At 38.1% G+C, this 15,422-nt stretch overlaps 1 long non-coding RNA gene across 1 annotated transcript; it reads right to left on the reverse strand.

Annotated features, from left to right (window-relative positions):
- Positions 1–6,205: 6,205 nt before the first annotated feature.
- LOC120527315 lies at positions 6,206–11,304 on the reverse strand. Its single transcript, XR_005633316.1, has 3 exons — positions 11,177–11,304; positions 10,718–10,895; positions 6,206–6,236 (listed from the first exon to the last, which is right to left on the reverse strand). It is a non-coding gene; the product is annotated as an uncharacterized LOC120527315 (long non-coding RNA).
- Between the last annotated feature and the right edge of the window lie 4,118 nt (positions 11,305–15,422).

The raw sequence follows: 15,422 nt of genomic DNA on the forward strand, positions 1-15,422 counted from the left end.
CTGATGTGCGCCCTCTGATGACACTTCCTGGTGTGGCGGAAGTGTTGGGAGAGCACTCGGAAGCACCCCAGGCGTCCCTGGAGGAATCCTCCTCCATCTTCCCGGGTGTGGCAGAAGTAAATCATTCCCAGGCCCTCTGAGACTCGGGGCGTCCCCTGGCGGTGGCCACGGGCCCCAATAGGCTTGAGCCTCCTTGCTTTTCTCCTGTGGTCCTCCTCTGATCCAGGGTGGTTGCCCCCTCGTGGCCCGGAGGACATACATGCCACCTCACAGTCCTTCCAGGCGTCCCGGCCGGGTCGCAGCCCCAGCAACTTGCCACTATATATATATATATACATATATATATAGTAACAAAGGCGCTATATAGGCGCCTGACCCGACACAGAAAGACACGGAGGCACGTATAAAAAGTACAATGACTTTTATTTTTCTTCAGCTGTGGGACACGTCTTCCCCGTGTCACACAGCCCAAACACAGTCCCAAAACCACCAAGCACAAAACACAATTCTTCACCTCGCTCCACCACTCCTCCCAGACAAGCTTCGTCTCCTTCCTCCCAACTCTGGCTCTCTGAGTGGTGGTGGCTGGGCCCTTTTATAGCCCACCTGGAAGTGTTCCAGGTGATTAACCACCTAGTCCTAATTGGACTTCCGGGTGGGGCTGAAGACTCGTCCAGCCGGCCTGTGGGAAACAGACAACCCCCCTAGCGGCCACCTCAGCCCCAACCCAGCTGTGGAGGACTCCATCTCCCATGGAGCCCTGCGGGCGGTTGGGGAATCACCGTCAGCCAGGGAGGCTGCCACCAAGCGTCCCGGGGGAGGTATTGGACTGCCCATGGCGGCTCCCCCGGAACATAAGCAGCAGGGGCTTCCCTGCTGGGCATTGGACCCTGCTGTCCTTCACAATATATATATATTATGTGCGCTAATATCTTCTCTCATTCCTTGCAGGAACACTTAAGAACTTCACTTCCTGTTTGAGCATAAGACCGCCCCTGGGATGATGTCACTTCACCTTGACAACCCGCCTCTTCCTCCCTCTCCAAAATATAAACCCAATGATCCTCCTGGTCTGGAGTCTGTTGACTCAGTTCAAAGAGACTACTTACAGCAGTCCTGACAATATGCGGGGCGGATCCTCCCAAACCTTTATCTTGTTCCCTTTGTTTTCTTACTATATATATATATATATATATATATGTATACACACACACACACACACATACACACACATGCAAACATACACACAACTTAAGCAGTTTAAGTCCAGTGAAACAATATAAAGGTAAGCAGTAAAATGCCAGAGGTTTAAGAAAAAAATTGGCTCAACAAATCAATAATAATGTCATTTTCAGAATTATACAAAAAGGACTTTTTCAGGGAACAAGTAACAGGTTAACAATTTACAGCTTTTTCTGCAACAACAGAAGGTAATTAAGCCTTAAATGGTAATACAAACAACAGTTCCTGCAGGTGTCCCAATTTTTGTTGGTTACTTACAAATCCTGTCTCTATAAATGCCATGTTGTAAAAACTGTGTTGCTACACCTTCTTAAGTAATATATCTAAAATATTGCACTGTATATTGCTATCATAATGGCAGCAAAAGGGCAATTAACTAAAGATGACAGACAGACCGTTATAACCATTAAAACTGTAGGTATTTTACAGCTATAGCGAAGAAAGTGAAGGTGTCAGTGAGTACAGTTTACTACACCAGTGGAAATTTAGAAACCAGAGGAAAGTCTGACAGTAACAAGTCTGGCAGACCCAAAGCCACAACAGAATCAGAAGATAAGTGGTAAGTGATGGGTTAGTTGTAATGATTTTTTTTCATATTGTATGAGGAGCAGTCCTCTTGTCTCTTGAAGATAACCAAGTCACTTGTCAGCCTTGAACATGGATGAAAAAAGAAAATATTTTTACATCCTGAAATGGATCACAATGGAGAATCAGAAAGTGACAGTGCATGACATAGCAGACACTACAGGAATTAGTTACAGATGAAAGTCGCACTTTCGGGGGTCTTCCCAGACTGTCTTAAGACTGCTGTAGTTAAACCCCTGCTCAAGAAAAATAATCTTGACTCCTCTGATTTTGAAAATTTTAGACCTATTTTTAACTTGCCTTTCTTAAAGTAAAATTCTAGAGAAAGCAGTCATTATGCAGTTAAATTACCCCCTCGATAAACATGCTATTCTTGATAAATTTCAGTTGGGTTTCAGAACAAATCACAGTACAGAAACTGCATTCGTTAAAGTAGTAACTGACTTGTTGGTAAATGCGGACAGAGGCTGTTTATCTGTTCTCATCCTCTTACATCTGAGTGCCACATTTGACACCATTGATCACGATATTCTTAGGGATCGCCTTAGTCAATGGGTGGGCCTCTGTGGCAGTGTCTTAAATTGGTTTGAATCCTACCTAGCAGGTAGAAAATTCTTTGCTAGTTGTGGTAATTACAACTCAAAGACAAATGATATTCTATATGGTGTTCCAAAAGGCTCTATCCTGGGTCCGCTGCTCTTTTCGATTTACATGCTTCCATTAGGTCAGATTATCTCAGGGTATAACGTGAGCTACCACAGCTATGCTGATGACACACAGCTGTATTTATCAATAGCACCTGATGACCCCGATGCTGTTGATTCATTGACACAATGTCTTACTTGTGTTTCTGAATGGATGAGTAGTAATTTTCTCAAAATAAAAGAGAAAACTGAAATTTTAGTGATAATGCAATAATGGATATAATGAATTTATTAGAAATAAACTTGATGCCTTAGGATTAAAAGTCAAGACAGAGGTAAAGAATTTAGGAGTAACTGTTGACTGTGACATGAATTTTATATCGCATATTAATCTGATCCCCAGGACAACATTTTTTCACTTAAAAAATATAGCAAAATTTAGACCTCTTATATCATTGAAAGATGCTGACAAATTAGTTCATGCATTTGTTTTTAGTTGACTAGATTGCTGTAACGCACTCCTCTCAGGACTACCCAAAAAAGACATCAATCGATTGCAATTAGTGCAGAATGCAGCTGCTAGAGTCCTAACTAGGAAAAGAAAACATTTCTCCAGTTTTGATGTCACTACTTTTGTTACCTGTGTCATTCAGAATTGACTTTAAAATACTACTTATGGTTTACAAAGCCTTAAATAATCTCGCTCCATCTTATATTTTGGAATGTCTGACACCTTACATTCCACATCGTAACCTTAGCTCTTCAAATGAGTGTCTGCTTAGAATTCCAAGAGCCAAACTTAAAAGAAGTGGTGAGGCAGCCTTCTGGTGTTATGCACCTAAAATCTGGAATAGCCCGCCAATAGGAATTTGCCAGGCTAATATGGTGGAGCATTTTAAAAAACTGCTAAAAACACATTACTTTAAAATGGCTTTCTCATAACTTCATTTTAGTTTAATCCTGATGCTCTGTATATTCCAAATAATTATCATGATTATTCATGGTGGCTCCAAAATCTATCCTAACCCCTACTCTCTCTTCTGTTCTTTTTCTGGTTTTCTGTGGTGGCAATCTGCACCACCACCACCACCTAATCAAAGCCCCATCATTGATGGATTAAAGGCCAGAAGTCCACATGATCATTATCGCCAAGTCCTTCCATGAGAACCCTGAATACAATGAGGACTGATCATTTATGTTAGGTAGAATGCCTAGAGGGAGCTGGGCGGTCTCATGGCCTGGAACCCTTGCAGATTTTATTTTTTCTCCAGCCGTCTGGAGTTTTTTTGTTTTTTCTGTCCTCCCTGGTCATCAGACCTTAGGTTTATCCTATGTTAACTAGTGTTCTCTTATTTTAATTCTTACGTTTTTCTCTTTCTTCATCATGTAAAGCACTTTGAGCTGCATTATTTGTATGAAAATGTGCTATATAAATAAATGTTGTTGGTGTTGATGTTTATGAAGTGTGCATTGGGCAACCTATTTTGACTCCTAAAATGAAACAGCATTTGAAAGGAACATCTTGAGTGAACAAGAGACTTAACATGTTTTTCATAACTGAAAATGAAAGCTGTATAGATCACTATAACTCAATGTCCAAACAACAGTCAAAATAATGGACACATGGAGATTCTCCAACACCCAAAAAATTCAAAGTCTAAGCTAGTCCTAGCAAGATGATGTGCACAATTTCTATTCTGATGTTGACAGTGCTGTTCATGTAAAACACCTGCTACAAAAGGCCCACAAAATTGGTCAACATTGTATTGATTTGCTTTGCTATTTTTAACAATTGGAGAAAAACAGAGCAAAGTCTGCACCCGTCTCCTTTCTGCCTTATGACAAAGACCCCACTAATACTGAATAGGATGCAAAGGTTGCACTGTGAATCTGAATTAGCTGCTATACCTGCCCTCTTCCCTACACCTGGCTCCATAAGAATACATTGCTGTTCCCCAATCTGAATGGCTGCCTCACTGAGATGTGCTGTGCCAACAATGAAGATATCATGTCAGGTAACAGAAAAGGGTATGCGCATCTGAATGGCCTAGAAAGCCTCGTGAATGGAAGTCATGATGAAGGATAAAACTTGCTTTGTTTACTAATTAAAAAGTCAAGCTCAGTACATAGTAAATTGAAATAAGTACTCATTTTCTTCTTTTTCGCAGATTAGGAAATGTCAGAAAGCATGAAAGATTTTAAAAACTACTTAAGAATACCTTAACAATAAGAGGCAATCATAACATGACATGAAATATATTTTCTTTTTATTGTGACTTACATTCATGTATTATTAAATACTCAGCCATTTCACAGACTATATGGGTGTCATCTTGAAATGTACCATATAATGAATATTTAAAGTGTTTTTTTTCTTTTTAAATAGCACACCATTACTATTGCTCGCCAAAGGTAGAACTACAGAGATTTCTCTTTCTATGAGTATATTGTGTTATTGTAGATTCTGAATTGCATTTTCCCACATGTACAAGTGTGTTCATTACTTAATTAAAAAAACATGCTCTGGTACACACACTCACACAAACACTGGGGTAAATTTAGAGTTGCCAGTTAGACTAACCTCTATGTCTTCAAGGGTGCTGGAGGAAAAAACCTGAGATCTGTGCAGAGCACAACTAGGCACAGAATTAAACCCTGCGCTCAAGATCCTCGAGAAAGCATGGCTAGCTATTATGACACTGTACAGCCCCTTTATTTAATTATTCATTTAGTTCCCCACCACTTACATTTTTTTAATAAAATCCAGACCTATCGAGCGTCTCCAGTGTTGAATGTTTGCATTGCTCATCCTCTATGCAGTAATTTAATGGATGCTTTGTGCTGAGTCTGTAACAAGGATGACCCTAGCTCTCCATCTGGCACTTTCTGATTTATGCTAGCTTTTTAGAAAAAGGGACCCTGCTTATCCATGCTCACATTTGTGCTGTGTGACACCTTCGCAGGTAAAGTCAGTCTGGGAATTTGTTCCATGCTTTGATTCTGAAAAATACATAATATACAGTTACTAACTTTATAAAAATAAATGAAACATATCAATTAGCAAATTTTTAATTACAGTAAGAGTGACAATACAAGGCAGGAAAAAATCTTGGACAGGACACCAATCTGCAGCTGGGCACAGTCACTTACTGTAAATCAGTTATGGACAAGTGAGGAAAGAAGAAAAGAAAAGAAAAATTGGAGCACCCATCCATTGTCCCCATTTACTTCTCAATACATAACAAAAATACAAGCACCAAATGGCACTGAGGCAATAAAATAAATCAAACAAAAAGCGGCCACAGTTGGGCTTTCTGTTCTTGTTGTTTTTCTTTTATTTCAGTTGCACAGGAGCTCTGTCCACTGTCGTGCTCACTTCACAAGGTGACGCCTCCTTCTGTTGAACTGGAAGGTGGCGGGGTTAGGTGCCCTCACTGGGCATCTTATCACTGCTGTGGGAGAAATAGTAGAGGACATGATGAGTGACAGCACAACCTCTCGGCCGAAGGTGGAATCAAATACCTTAGAGGAGCCCCGAGGGTGATTCACAGACACGCATGCATGACACGGTCAACAAAATTGTTTGTCTTCAACTGTGGGAAAAATAACAAAAAGATCATAAAGAATCCAACACGAGCACATGGCTAACATGCAAACTCCACATGGAAGGCAAACCAGCCACAAATTTAACATCTGCAAAAACACTGGGCACAGAAAATGGAACTTCTTCTTTCGGCTGCTCCGCTCTGTCCTCTGCATCTTGTTCTGTTAGGGCACAGAAAATGAAACAATTTCTTTAAATGATTGTAGAGGGTTTAGGAAATCTTATATAGAGTATAACAAATCCTAAGTTGCCAGTTACATAATTTAAATAAAATTAAGTGAAAAATGTGTACCTTTCTTGTTAATGAAGTACTGAGAAAAATACAACAGTTTAATCATCACAGATGAATATCTTAGTGTTCAAAAATGAATATTTTTAATTTTGTTTGAAGCCATGAGGAAAGTTGTGCTTTTGACTTGTGGTGCCACTTTGCACATTTTAATTCTGCTTTGAGCCCTAGGCCACTAAATGATTAATATAAAAATGATGTCAAGGCAGACTAACACAAAGATATACCTAATAATGAATTTGAAATATCTTAAAATGCAGTGGCTTGTGCTATTGTGTTTTAATAACAGGACTTTTATTGAAATACTGACCCAGTCAGTGTCCAGAGTGGAGTTATCTAAATTGCATTTAGAAGAAATCTTGCATTACCTTATTTTCCAATATAATATAACTTCAAATAGATACAATTTTCACTCACAAAATTTAAATACCTTGAAATAGACAGGGAATTCTTTGAAGATAATAATCTATCCAGTTCCTGAACCTGCTTAGTCCCATTTTTAAGATTGCAGAGGCTAAAGCAAACTGTGCAAAAGGCAAAAGCAAACCCTGAAAAAGGCAGCAGTCGAGGAAAGTTTGTACGGCTGCATCAGCTTATATTTATACTGGCCCAAACTAGAGTCATCGGTTAACTAATCATGAATTTTGGGGATGTTAGAAAGTATCCACTTAGAAAACAAAGAGAGCATGCAAATTCCATGCTGTTGCTGACAGGGACTGTATAGGACAAATGGATATTTCCCATAATGCTAGGCTTTCATGGTACAGCAGGCCAGTTAAAAATGCATATTTAACTGGGATGCAGGCAGCTGTGCCTTCCCCCACTTGCATTTCAAACTAAGTGACTGATCTCCAGCTTGTTTCAGGATCTGCCTGGACTTCAACTGATAACAGAGGTGTAAATCACAGGTGACCTCACATCTCTCCAAGGGCCCCTATGCAAACCTCTTGAACCAGAACGACTCGACTAAAGCAATAACGAAGACGTATAATTCAAGGGATGACAAAAGACAAGATGGAGAGAAAAACTTGCCTTTTAGAAAACACAGATTTTGTAACTGGGAAGGTTCAACCATCCTTTAAAACCATATGCACTTCATCTCTTAAAGGAAGTATAAGGAAGAAGCTCTCTGGGATATTCACTGGAAACTCACTGAACTCCCTGGCGATTCTCTCAGGGCATCCTCTCTGGGATTTTCTCAAGGAGGAGGAAATATGCATAATGACCTTCTGAAACCTGGTCTCTGAAGCCTAAAAAGTTATGATCTGCTCTTCCTTGGAGAGCTGAATCCATCAAACTCTTCTCTTTGTGAACCTGTGAGCTGAGATCCAGTTTGCCAAGTTAAACATTGAGCCAGTCTGAAGGCTGAGAAGCAAACATCACTTCAAGAAGGGAACTTCAGCATCTAAACTCTTGTGCCAGAAAGAGTAGTGCATTTCCCTAGGTTGTAGACACCATAGCAAAGGGCCTAGCTTAGCTGTGAAAGCAGCAGCACAGCACTGACAATGGTCATGCAGGAAAGAGAAAGAGTGCACTCCAATGCATAAAGAACCCTACACTTGAACCCGAATCAACAACAGAGCAGCAACTCCACACAACATCAGACACCATCTTTAAAGACTTGGTATCATAAAACTATTTAATTTGTGCCAAGATTAATTAGAAATCTAAATAGCAGTAAACAGACAGCTTTTATGTTATATGTTTGTCTGTTTAGTATGTCTCCATCTGGCCTTATATGTCAATATACACAATACTCAGTTGTCATATTTCTATAAGCCTTGCATTTACCAATAAATTGTATTGTTCTGTTTCTTAAAATTGGTGTGCTTCAGTTAACTTGATATAAGTCTAAAGGCTGAAAACACGCATCCTACAACAGAGAAAGCTAAGGTAAATAAAGTAGGATACTCACAGAATTATTTAATTAATTACCAGTATGAGGCAAAACTGATAACCAAGTTACAATTTCTTTTTCAATTCCTACAACAGTAGTAGCTCCTCTTGCACTTTTGCATGGAAATTTGGGACTCCAGTACTGCTAACTACAAAAAAAATTTTGAAATACATTTCAGGTATCTGAAATAGACATATTTTCAGATACCCGTAATTTATTTCATGATATCTCTCAATGTTGGTTTAGTTTAAAAATAATAATAAAGCAATAAACATTGCAGCTGCAGAATCAAGATGTATTCTACTTGAGATAGTGGCAGATGGACATTATACAATGCAGAGAAACTCATTTGTTTGAGCAATCAGAAGCACTGGAGTCCCAAGATAACACACAATAATGCAGGACAAAAAGCTAGAATGTACACTGAGCAGACTGGTGTGAAATATTTCTGTATTTGCTGAGATTTTTTTAACATGTATTTTCCTGAATTATGGGATTTTACTGTCAGTAGGAGTTCTTTGTAGAGCCATATCTTGACATATCATGCTAGGCTTTTGTAACACTAAATGTAATGTAGGTCTCATAGATGTTTGGACTTGCTACCCAGGATCCATTTTTGTTTGGCCACGTCTTTCAAATTATCACCCAAAGATTGGCTGATAATTTCCCCTTTCCTATATCTGATAAGTCATGGATGGCCTTATTCACATACAGTATATTGCTCAGGTTAGTCTGTCTACCTTCACACTGTATGATGAATACCTACTGTATATTTGAGAACCTGTCCAGTATTGGTAAATACAGTACAGCAATGATAATGTTTTAAAGGGGATGTTCTTATCAGAAGACCTCATTACTGTATAGGACCTTTCTTATTAATATAATTCTGTTTGGTGTTATGTGTAGTGCTTAGTTACAGTTTATATTATTTTACAGAACAATACTTCTCCAGAGGTTTCTGCAGAAATAATTTGGGAAACAATGAAGGCAGTTTAAAGAGGACACATTATTTTGCATGATTCACATTAAAAAACTACAGACTAGAAAGTCATCAGAAATGATTACTGAGATTTCTAGAACTTATCTGGAAAATGCTAAGTAGAAATACTGAAGCACTCATAAGAAAAGGTTGGCACTACAACAAGAAGAACAGAACAACTTACCTTTAAGCCACATCATCATTTTTATTATATACATGGCAAAAAAGGCCAATATGATTTTACCTCAAGAGACACATAAACAGGAAGTTTGAAATGCAATAATAGTGATTAACAGTGCAGCATTAAAGATAAATTAGGATACACAAAGAAATAACTAATGTAAGAAATACTATAAGACTTTATGTTCTTCACACTGTAAAGGAGGTAAGGGCACGAGCTAAGGATTTATTTTTTTATAAAATACAAATAACTGTGCTTGATACTCTCTGTGCAGAAGAGCTTGATAAATCACTGAGATCCTGAAAAAAATGCTATGAACTCATTGCCAAGCAGAAAAGCTACAGGCCCAGATGACTATCCAGTAGAATTTTACAAAATATTTTCAGATTCTGTAGGGCCACTGTTGTTAGTAATATTTACTAAGAAAATAAAAGTATACCAAAAACATTACGCTAGATGTTAATTACCATCCTTTCAAAGAAAAGCAAAGACTCACTGCAATATGCATCATATATTGCAGACCAATTTCACTTCTGAATAATGATGTTAAGATACTGGCAAATGTTTTAGGCATCCCTTTATGCAGATGATTTGGTTATGCCTTAGACCCCCCGATTTTCTGCACCATTAGCAGAATTCCACTAAGATCTCTGGATTAAAAAATAATTTGAATAAAAGGATGATTTTTTTACAGTAAATTCTCTTATACATCAGACTGGAAACCATTCTCATGATTTGAAGTTTCCTCCAAATTATCTTTAAAAACAAAAAAGGTGTGATACCACCAAAGGCTGCTGCTCAAGCAGGCTAGAATTTTCACTGGTCTGTCCAGCAGGGCCCCTCCTTAACCTAGCTAGGACCTTTAAATGCCATGTCACAATATGTGACTTTAACAACAATTTTCAGTCATTGCCTTCTTTTCCATAACATTAGTCAAAGGCAGTCAGCTGTGCACTCTCATGAAACCAGTCATGTAATATAACATAGACTGCAACTTGTTCCACTAAAATCAAACAGGTTTGATTTAGACTTTATTTGTATGGGTAGGCTCTGTGTGCATGAGAGCTGACAGGCAATGAATGCTCATCATTAAGTACAATGCATACAATACAGCAATGAGGAACAAGGAACATGGGCGATTTGAACCTCATAAAACAGGAGAGAAGCTCAACTGTCTGATGTATTTTTATGTGCCACAAGAGAATGGAAAAAAAGAAAAAAAAGCAGAAAAAGCAGCACACTATTGGCTGTCAGAAACATGGGTAAGCATGACAGTGTTAGAAAGTTGGCACTCACCTGGTAAATGTTACATAGGCAGAGATTTTTACTCAAATAAATTGAAATGGGTCTGGCAATGAGATCAGAAACTGCAGTCAGCAAATCTGACATACCCCATGAATAAAAGTCACGTAATGTGATATCAGCTTAAGGCTACCTGCAAGCTTCAACTGCAGCAGGTCCAAGAAATGAAGAGCTGGAAAACAAATTACAAACAGCACAAAATATAACAAAATCCCCAAAAGAGAAGGGATAACTGTAAACCCTTAGGTATTTGTAATAGGGCAAACAAAGATTTATAAATAAAAATAGCAAAAATGCAAAGAAAGGCTTGAAGAGCAAAACAATGCATACAGGAGTTGCATAAAAGGCAACCCACAGCAAACAGGTCACAAAATGATATCCAAAAATAATTTAAAACTAAGCAAGATATAATCAAAAAATCCAGAAATTCCAACAAGAAACAGCAATACTTACAAAAACACCTGTAAGTGGATGCTTCACAACTCGTGAGCCTTCTAGGCCAGTTTAAATACCCTGAGATGGGCTATAGAGTGGTGACATCAGGGTGGCCCCACCTCCTGAGTCGTCACCCACAAAGAACAAGGAAAATAACTACATTGAAGGGGAGAGTAAACAATTACAAATTCAACAAAATTATCATATAGACATGAAATATAACAACAATAAAACAAAATGTGAAATTTCTACAGTGCATCATTACAGAAAGCCTGAGTTTGTTTCACCAACAAAGCGTTCACATTTCACAGGGCACATTTACACACATCAGCATTCTGTCAGCCCCAAAATAGCTCTTTAGAAAGTGAGAAGAAAATGGACTTACATATATACCATTATTAGATTGCTTAATCTAAAATTTCTTACAACTCACACACCAATCAAGCACTAATCACAAGTACTGTTTTGAAATTCAACAAATTCAAGTAAACTAGAAATATTACAATTAACTTATCAATGCAAAATGTGCACAAACAAAGATGGCAGGAAATTGTATGACAAGGGCTCCAACTGTTTTAAGACATAGAAGTACATTTTACTATCTTAAGATTTCTGACTCAAGTGGCTGCACAAACTATCAAAAGGCAAGGCTTCAAGCTTTTTTGAAAAACTAGAGATGGATTTGAATTTCTGATTGTGATGGGAAGGCTGTTCCATATCTGTGGTGTCAAGGCCATGAATCTCTGTGCACTTTTCAACAGATCTTCTGCCACTAAATAAATGTCCTCATCAAACAGGTGAAGGCTGACTCTACAGCCCTACTAAGCACATATGGTGTTATTGTAGACTGCAGGTTCAGCGCACAGGGTCAAACTGAATCTGAAGAAGGTTGAGTCATGTAACCAATAATGGCAAATCTGAAAAGGTATAATGGAATGTACAGATTGCCATGCAAGCTTGTATATTAAAAAAAAAAGGCTAAATTCTGGACAAGCTGAACTCGTGGTGTGGAAGGACCTGCATCAGTCCAGAGAAGAGATGACAGTACATGAATAATGACATAAACTTAGAATGCCATCTTATAAATACTGCAGAAGAGGGGCTTGCAAGTATGGATTACACACTGCACCACAGAAATGCCTGGTTCTTTACAAAATACTTGCTTTGCAGTGAATAACCAGATGCTCAAATATCTTACTTGCAGCTAATGAATGCATTAGTGTGCTTTAGGCTTTCAAATGTTTTGTTCAGAGATTTTAACTCTTTGTGAAGAGAAAAGCCATTTCATGGATTGTATCTTTGTAAAAGGTGTATTCAGAATGTCTCAGTTTAATCAAACAAAATATATACCATAAGATAGTATTATCAAATTTGCTTCATTCAATTCATGGTCACAGTAAGGCTGCACCTATCTCAGCAGCACTGTGAACAAGGCAGGAACTAGCTGTGGACAGGGCACCAAGTCTATTGCAAGGGTCACTCACATACACCTGCTCATAGAGCCAATTTCAAATCAAAAGTTAGCCCATCTCTCACATCTTTGGGGATGTGGAAGGAAAACACGAGTACCTGAGGGAAATCTCATGCAAACACAAGGAGGATGTGCAAACTCCATACAAAGATTGGTTGGGATTCAAATCCAGGACACTGCATCCAGGGGACAGAAGGGCTAAACAACTTATCACTGTGCTGCCTTAGTGAAAACATCAAATCTTTATTGTATATAGAGCCTTGCTATAGTAAGCTGACTTTCTCACAATAATCATTAACTCTTTTATTAACTGCAGCTCCCATTAATCACACACAAAAACTTATGTAATTATATATTATTCTCCTAGAAGATTAAAATTAAAAGTAATTGATAATGATGAAGTATCAGTAATGGAATATACTAAAGGACTGTAATTTTGATCATTGCTGACAGAGTGAAATGTAATGAAACATTGCAGGTGTATGGAACAACCCAATATGTTTATAACTTTAGCCACTTTTCTCTTTGCAGCACACACATTTATAGGAAAAACAGAAAACCAAGTATGGTGTTTGTCAAGAAAGGTTGACGGTCACCTTTTATATTGGCTTTAAATCGGGCCTCCACACCTTCTCTCACTATGTGACATTATAAGCAAGCTTCCCCAAATGTAAGTGAAATATTGTGAAAGACAGGGGGCATTACTGAGCTCCAAACACTGGACACAACTGACAGAGACACAGCCACAGGTTCAAATATAATAATTAAATTCTATCCAGTACCTTTACAGGGCCTTCTAGAATTCTCTGTACAGCACACTACAACAATAAAGGCTTTCCTCCTTCTCCGTCCTACTTCCTCCAAGCAAGTATTGTCCTTTGCCTCCTGACTCCAACTTGCTTGGATGAGATCAAGTAGCAAGCAACTTCTTTTATCGTAGACCAGGGAGTGCTTCTGATGCTTGGGCACAGTCTGCTGGAAGCACTTCCATGTCAAACAAGTCCCCGGGTTCTAACAGGGCTGCTCCACTTGACTACAGGTCCCAGTGTGCCCTGTATTCATCTGTGAAGAAATCCTAACCTGGGGAAGCTGCCACCTAGTGTATTGGAGGATAAAGGGTCCAAGCATTGTTGTCTCTCCCAGCCCTTCCATTATATTGGCCTCATGAATGGGTAAGGGTTCCTGTTCCCTCTGGGCTGGAAAGTCTATCCATCTGTTTTCCTTTATTACTTCGCTCCAGCCAGACAAGAAATCATCCTTTATCTCCTTCGGGATGCCTGTCCTTCCACTGTGGTACTTTAACCATGCAAACCAACTGTAAAGTATTTTGACTTGGTGTTTACTATATAAAATAAGAAGGTAATAGTGTGACATTTTCCTTAAGGGATAAGTACACCATTTTTCAAGTCATAGTTATTTCTACACAAACATGGTATATATGCATTTGCCACACATAATTATGTTCTAAAGTTATATATTTTCTATAAATTTTTAAGAAATATATAGCCAGTCCTGGCATTTTACAATGGAAACTATGAGGCATGGGGCCTCAATGGAAAATTAAAGCATAAAAAGTTACTGAATATGTTCTCTTTGAGTTTCAATTTAAAAAACAAAGCCTTCCATGTTTTTGACTACAACAGAGATTGGGAAATAATGTTTTACTGCATATTCCTGGTACTATTTTGTTTAAGGTATTGGATGCATTTTCTATTTGCTTGTGTGAGTTCACAGATTAATACAGAAGTAAATCAAAACAAAACCAACCATGTGGCACAAACAGTTTATTGTGATTTTATCTTTTTGAGCCAGAAGGACGTGAACAGTTATTTTGTAAGAAAACAAGTGCTAAGCTAGCACACACAGCTGGTCTTCTGTTAAAATGGCTGAATCTCTGAATTGCTGTTTTTTTACTGATAAATTATATGTATAAGATATTTTACAATGTGAGTGTAACCTCAAAACACCAGTCAATACTCAACAACTGTCTCAGCTTGAAAAATGGACGTGAGTTTTTAGGCTTTTGTTTTTGGAGTCTCCTGTGCCCCATAAGACTCTGTTATAAAACAGCAGGACTGGCTATATATATATATATATATATATATATATATATATATATATATATATATATATATTAATTGTAGAAGACCTTTAACTTTAAAATACAGTTTCGCTTGGCAAATGCATATATTGCATGTTTGTGAAGAAATAACTTTGACTTGAAAAATACCAAAGTTATCCTTTAAGATTTACGGATTTGCCCAACATTCACTACTTTTAAAAATGCTGCATATTTAAAAATTGCATGTTTTTTGGAAAGAGAAGCATGAGGCCACAGTGGTTAGTGCCTTGTTTAATAGCTCAGTCTATCATCCTGGGGTCAAATGCCAGCACAGCCTCTCTTTTTGTAGAGCTGGCTTGTTCTTCCTGTGCCTACAAGTTAAGTTAACCAATGTGAGAAGTAGCCTGTAGTAATTAGTGGGTTTTCTTAGTGCTCCTTTCATGTTTGAACACTGACATCTTGTTCTGGTACAAAGGAATATACAATAAATCAGTGGGTCTCAACCTGTGGGAAGGGCCCCCCTAGGGGGGTGCAAAGTAACAAAAAGGGGGGGCGCAAAGATGTGAAAAAAAGAAAACAAGAATCACAAATATGAAAAAAAATCTTTTGAAACCAAAACAAATTAACTTAAACTACATTCTGATACTAGAACAATAAATATAGAGTTAGATAAATGTCGATAAAAGTTAAGTAGGTATAATAAAATATGCATCTACATTTCAAAAAAATGC

Source organism: Polypterus senegalus, chromosome 4 (genome assembly GCF_016835505.1).
Source record: "Polypterus senegalus isolate Bchr_013 chromosome 4, ASM1683550v1, whole genome shotgun sequence".
Classification (NCBI taxonomy): Eukaryota; Metazoa; Chordata; class Cladistia; order Polypteriformes; family Polypteridae; genus Polypterus; species Polypterus senegalus.